General features: G+C 39.6%; 1 pseudogene; it reads left to right on the top strand.

The window, feature by feature from the left end:
- LOC102435211 overlaps positions 1-7,346 on the top strand; it is a 46,565-nt pseudogene that overhangs the window by 33,965 nt on the left and 5,254 nt on the right.

Below are 7,346 nucleotides of genomic sequence, written 5' to 3'. Positions count from 1 at the left end.
CAAACCAGTATTATATGAAATGCTGAAAGGTATCCTCGAAGAAGAGGAAGAAGAAGAAAAAAGGTAAAGATACAAATTATGAACAACAAATACACATCTATCAACAAGTGAATCTAAAAATCAAGTGAATAAATAATCTGATGAACTGGTGACTGTAATAGAATCAGGGACATAGAAAGGGAATGGACTGACTATTTCTTGCGGGGGTGGGGGGTGGGGGGAGAAAGGGGTGTGGGGGTGAGTGAAGAGATTAGACAACAATCGTGCACCTATGGATGAGGACAGTGGGTGGGGAGTGAGGGCAGAGGGTGGGGTTGGAACTGGGTGGAGGGGAGTTATGGTGGGAAAAAAGAGTAACTAATGTAATAATCTGAACAATAAAGATTTAATAAAAAAAAGAAAAAAAAGAAAAAAGAAATCATTATCTCTAAAGGATATCTGCTGCCCCATATTTCATTGAAGCAGTATTGAGATAGCCAAGACATGGAAACAACAACATTGGCAAAATAAATGGATAAAGATGTGGTATATACAGGGTGGGGCAAAAGTAGGTTTATAGTTGTGAGTATGTGAAACTGAGTTTATTCTTGTATAACCACTTATAAATTATTGTATTACTAGAGGACAGGTGCAGGAATTCATGCACAGGTGTAGTCCCTCGGCCTGGCCGGCGATTGGGGCCGAGGGAGTTTGGCTGGTCATGGCAGCTTGGCTGTGGGAGTGCACTGACCCCTGATGGTCAGTGGATGTCAAAGCTACGGGCCAGTCATCTGGTTGAAACAGTCTCTTAGGCTTTTATATGTATAGATTTTCCATATGGACAACTGTAAACCTTCTTTTGCCTAATCCTGCATAGATGATGGAATATTATTCAATCATAAAAACGGAAATCCTGTTACTATTACCAACATGGATGGACCTTGAGGGCATTATGCTAAATGAAATGTCAGACAGAGAAAGACAAATAATGTATAATAAGTCTAACCTGTGGAATTTAAAAAAACCTGAATTCAAATATAGAGAACAGATTGGTGGTTGCCAGAGGTGGGGTGGTGGGAGGTGGGCAAAATGGGTGAAAATGGTCAAAAGGTACACACTTCCAATTATAAGATTAATATGTCCTACAAATGTGATATACAGCACGGCAAATATAAAAGAAAAAAGAAGGAAAGAAGGTAGGGAGGGAGGAACAGAGGAAAGGAGAAAGAAAGGGAGAAATAGCTAATAGCTAAATATTTTTCTTTTTAAATCCAAAACAATTGTTGCATTCCCTTGTGTTTCTTTTTTTAGCATTTTTTGACTTCTCAAAGCAACCTTCCTCCAAACCAAAGCCTTTGGTTTTGGAGAGGAAAACGGAATCAGCAATTTTTCAGGTGTGTGGTGAAAATGAAACTTGTGTAGAACTCGCCCTCTCCTGCTTACAGAATCTGATGGAAAAGGAACAGAGTCTTTACACCAGTGAAGAGAGATGTATCAGAGACTTTGATGAAAAGGAATATCAGGAATTGAATAAGCTGCAGAAGGACTTGAATATTTGTGTGGACTTGGACCATCAGAAACCTTTGATTAAGGTTTCAGGAATTAGCAGAGATGTGGAACAGGCTAGAAATGCAGTTGAGGAGATGATCAAGGCAGTTAAATCAGCAAAAGAGCAGGAATCCATAGCAGATTATATCACTGAATTTGTAGAATGGCAATATGACGACAATAACACTTATCGTAGTTTTGACAAAATAACCAATATGAAATTGGAGGAGGCAAGAAAAAAACAGGGAAAAACAGTTGATGTCCAAATTAATAATCAGAACTACACAGTGGACATGAAAACATGCATTGCTACAGGTGCAAATGGACACAGTTTACAAATTCAGCGCATCACAAAACCGCAAGGTGAGTCAAACTTTCTCATTTGTTATCCACTATTTTACACTTACTTTGGGCTTAACACTATTTTGTACGTCTATCAACAATGTAGTCAAGTAGATAGAATTCAAGTAACTCTTATGCATTAACATAGAAAACTTATGGAGTTTACATTAAGGTCGGGAAAAAACAGCCTGGGGGAGCCCAACATCCTGAGGATGACCATCTTGGTGGTAACATGGCCAAACCTTGCCTTTTTGTAGTTCACAAGCTTCCTAGAGCCAGTTCTTCTGGGAGGTAATGGCTGCTTCAGTCCGGAGAGGGACAGCCATGGGCTTTAAAGAAACGTGGCCCAAGGTTTTATTTAGAACAAAATGGAGAAGACAGCCTGGTCAGAAAGTGGGCACTTTCTGCCTCTGTGATTGGTACCCAAAGAGGCCCCAGAGCCTGCAGGATCTCCCAGAAGTCACCGCCTCCTCTGCCCTGAAAATAAAGTTCCTAGACACACACATAGGAAGCAGCCTGAGATTCTCTGACTGGATCTGCTTCTGAGAAGGGAATGCTTGTCTCGTATAGAGGTGAGACAGACTTCCAACCACAGAAGCCCCCCACGGAAAACTAGTAAAAATGGCTTCCCTTTCAGTACCTTCTCTTCATCTTTTGGGAGATCAGTTGGAATGAATTCCTCACACCCTGAGCAACCCTGGGGCAATGAGAACTCAAGAATAAAATTTCATTTAGCAGAAGAGGAGATGGAGCTGCCCCCACAAACTGCCACATAGCAAAACCCACCCACCCACTCAACTCTTAAGGATGGTGTGAAGAATAACGAAGGAACAGATGTGGATGGCCTTGTGGTGGGAGCTCCCAGCAAAAATCCATGCATTTGTTAACAAAACAATAGCGATTATTTAAAACATCCCAGGGAATAATTGATTATTGAATTATGACAGATTAGAGACTGAGCAGAATATGCAGTGTAGTCACACTACACCAGCAGTTCTCATATCTGGGCATGATCAAAACTGGTGAAGATGTAGGGACACAGGTTCCATCCCTCAGAGATTTTGATTTGATTGGTGTGTGTGTGTGTGTGTGTGTGTGTGTGTGTGTGTGTGTGTGTGTGTTTTAATAAGCATTACAGTTGGTTCTGTGGTAGTCTGTGGTCTATGCTGTGAAAAACATTCTCCTAAAAATATAAGAAATGCATTGAATACATTGAATCAGGAGCCTGTAAAAGAAGAACACACATGATATTCGGTTTTTTGAAGCATACCAGGGAGGGGGACTGTGTAGATGAGCCTTCCTGGGTACAGAGTGTCCTCAAATGTCTACTTTGCAGTTGAGAACCCTAGTCACTGGAGTGATATGAAGCCGCAGGATGTCTGTCTGGTTGAGCTACAGCCTGGCCAACCAGAATACAGCAAAGTGGCAGATGCCTTCAGTCAGACCTGCTCACAGTTCAAGATAGTGAAGGTAAGCATTCTGATGACATGGAGCTTCTTAATGGTGAAAATAAGGTGTATCATGTTCCTGGATAAATACATTTATATTTACTTCCTATCATATTTTTAACCCAGAATTAGAATATTTCATGGTAATTAGATTTTAGATTCTAGATTTTCCTCATCTCCCTATAACTCCTGAGACATTAATACTGAGATTTTTTAGTAATTTATTACAAGATAACAGATTGCAATATGATATTAGAATATTAAAGACATATATTTCCTTTGTGAAGCAAGCTAATAAAAATTCAAAGTATGGCTTCAAAGTTGGAGTTGATAAAGAAGCAAACCACCACAGAGAGACCAGTGAAGGCTCCCCAGGGTTGGGTTATGTGCCTTTGCCTCAGTCTTCACAGGCCAACAGTGTTTGCTTCCTTAATAAACCCACTAGTCCTTTCACTGTTCATCCCATTTACTAGTATTTTGGCATCTCCTATTCTTAAAAATTAATTTTGCTATTTGAAATTTGTGTTCTTTCTTGACTTCTATGGCAATAATATTTTGATGTTTTCTTCTTCATTAATTGATTCTCCTTTCATTATCACTGGTATCTGTTTCTCCTCCAAAGCTCTCATCCTAGCATTACCCACAGGATTTATACTTTGGTCTTCTGTCTCTGCACTTCACCAGGGAATGTTTTTACCCTTCATGGATGCAGCTATCATTTTAATGTTAATAGCTCTCAAATCAACATATCACCAACCTGGATCTTTGACTCTAGCTCTAGAACATTTTCCCAGTGGACTAAAAATATCTCCACATGATTATCTATCTGCTAAATCAATTTCCTAAAACCTAACTTATCATCTCTAAGTAATTATCTTCCCCTTCCTTCTCTTTTCTGACCTAGGTTCCACCACTCCCTGAGTAAAGCTAGAAATTTTTTTTTGGTCTAGTTTTACATATGTCTTCTTTTTTCCTGATTGACCACCCGAAGCTAGAGATTTTTGAGTTCCTTCTCTTCATCCATAATAATGAGTGTGCCATAAGGTCTACAATTCCCATCTTTGCAAATTTTCTTTTACTTTCTATTTGCATGGCCAGAATTGCTCTTTAAGACTGGGGCCACGCCCCAAACACCAATGTGAGGGGATGCTCTGATGAACTCCAGCTGCTTCTCCCAAGAGAGTGAACCTGGGACAAGTGCATTTATATGTTAAGTGACTGGAGAGCACCAAAGTCTTAGCATCGCTCCAGACTTCAGAGGCCTAGTTCTCAGCCTGGCCTCCCTGTGCTGTGCAGCCAGACTACATTGCTATTTACTGCCCTGGCCTGGAATCCTGATTTCCTCCATTATGTTGTCACCCTTCTGTTGCCAATTCAAGGGTGGCAGTGCCTTTTGGCCCCATCTGTGGTACTCTCTCCCATTCTGTCTATTCATGTAGTTAAGCACATAATAATTCAGAAAAGATTTAAAATGTCCTAAGAGATATATACCAGGGAGAAACCAAGATAGTGGCAAAGGAAAACACTGGCACTTGCATCCTCCCACAACCACATCAAAATTACAATTAAAATACAGAACAACCATCATTCAGAACCACCTGAAATCTGCTGAATGGAAGTCCTACATCTAGAGAATTAAAGAAGAAAGCACATTGAGACTGGTAGGAGGGTTGAGGTGCAGAATGGGCTGATCTGACACCCACCTGCGGCATGTTTTTAATTGGGAGGGACATCTTGGTTGAGGAGGAATCCCATGAGGAACAAGAGGTCCCAGCCCAATACCAGGCCCCAAGCCCAGGGTTCCATTGCTGAGAAGAGAACTCCCATGACCTCTATCCAGCTGTAAAAACCAGCGGGCATTGTGTCTGAGTGACACGGAGGCTACTGGAATCCCAGGCAGTTCCTCTTAAAGGGCCCATGCATGGACTTAGACTCATTACTTCTGAGCTCCAGCGCTGGGGCAGCAGCGTGAAAGGATCAAGGGACATAAAGGGACAGAAATTGTCTTGCAGCAGGGAAAGCCATCTTCTCTCTCCTTCTTTTGGTTATTGTTGGCATCCCTAACCCTTTTCCTTTTCAACTTCCTATAACTGTGTATTTAAGATAATAGCATATACTTGAGTTTTGTTTTTCTATTCATCCATTTGGACCATTTTTATCTTTTATAAAATATGTTTTTAATGATTTCAGAGAGAAGAGAGAGGGAGAGAGGGATAGAAACATCAGTGATAAGAGAGAATCATTGATTGGCTGCCTCCTGCACGTTCTCTACTGGGGATAGAGCCCGCAATCCAGGCATGTGCACTTACCAGAATCAAACCTCAACCTTCTGGTTCAAGGATGGATGCTCAAGCATTGAGCCGCCCTGGCCGGGTCAGTCTTTATCTTTTAATTGGAGGGCTTAGTCTGTTTAATGAATTTACTGATATGTTTGGGTTTAAACATGCCATATTAATATTTTGTCCTATGTATCACTTGTACTCTGCTCCTTTTCTCTCTTTTCCTACCTTATATTACATTAACTATTTTTATCATTTCATTTTTATTCCCTATTAAAATGTTCATTATATATCCTATTATAATCCTTTCACTGGTTACTTAGGGATTATTAAATTCTAGTGCAAATTTCCCAAATAATGCAATGAACTTTAAACACTTTAAACCCATTTATCCCTCCTGCCTCTTGTACTGCTTTTACCTTATTTTAATTCTATGTATATTTGAAACCCTATAAAACATTTTAATATTGTAATACAGTCATTGTATATTTACCCTTTTATCCCACTGCCCTTCCATTTTTCTTGCATTTTCATGCCTACACCTTGGTATAATTCTCCTTCTGGTTTTACTTTTCTTTCGGGTGTAGATCTGGTTGTGATGTTTCTGGTAGTCTAGTTTTTGTCTGAAAATATCTTCATTTCACTTTCATTCTTTGAAAGGTATTTTTGCTGGGTGTAGAGTTCTGGGTGACAGTTATTTTCTTTAAGCACTTTGAAGGTGTTATTCTATTATCATTCTGACTTCCCCCCCCCACCCCCCCACTCTGCACTGCCCTTCTAGCTTGGAACTTGTCCATCAAGTCCTTGCTGCCTTCAAACAGCTATCCCCCTCACTCCCAAGCCCTTCTAATAGTTGTTGGCAAGAGGATTGGTCTGATAAAAATAGTTTACTACAGCCAGAAGCCTACTGCTAACATAAACCTACTAAGTAAAGTTTTAAGATTTACTTGCAGTGTGTTTTTAACCTTATAATTTATCACATTAGGAATATAGAATCAGATTGCTGTTTTCAAAACTTCTTGAAGTAATTCTTTTCTTTGTGTGGTTATTAAATTTTAGAAAGCTGGGTGCTAGCTTCAGCAGCACCTATACTAAGAAAAAGGTGAGGAACAAGAATGAAAAGACTAAGGAGTAAGAATTATTTCAAAACTCTAAGGTGAAATTTGTAAGGCTTTTGGAAGATGAGTAAAAGAAATAAAATTTAAGGTAAATAGAAACAAAATGTAAGTAGACAGTTTAAAGATTAGAAACTTAATTGTAGATTAAAAGAAAAATAAAATTTAAAATCACAAATCAGATTAACAGAGAGCATGATAATGCAGAGACTTGGAGCTAGAGGTCAAGCTGTATCTTAATGAAAAATAGGAATCCTAAAACTGAAAAAGCAAACAAACCAAGTGATGGCAGGTAGCAGTATTAGAACTGAGAGTCCTTTAGAATGGAAGAACATTCTGACAACTTTATGGAACTACCACTACCTATTGATTAGGGAAGTTCTGAGGCTGATCTGCAATCCAGGATCCATGTTTTCACCACAGCCCTGGAACCACAAAGAGGATGGTCAGTGCTAGGCCACTTTGAAATGCAGATTGGTATAGCCACTAAGGAAAATGGGGTGGAGGTTCCAAAAAAATTAAAAATGGAATTGCCTTATGACCCAGTGATCCCACTTCTGGGAATATATATAAAGAAACCCAAAACACTGATTTGAAAGAATATATGTTCCCCTATGTTTACTGCAGCCCTGTTT

This window comes from Myotis lucifugus, unplaced genomic scaffold (genome assembly GCF_000147115.1).
Source record: "Myotis lucifugus unplaced genomic scaffold, Myoluc2.0 scaffold_1246, whole genome shotgun sequence".
In the NCBI taxonomy this organism is placed as follows: domain Eukaryota; kingdom Metazoa; phylum Chordata; class Mammalia; order Chiroptera; family Vespertilionidae; genus Myotis; species Myotis lucifugus.
The sequence above is the reverse complement of the archived record's forward strand: the minus strand, read 5'-3'. Positions and strand labels throughout refer to the sequence as shown.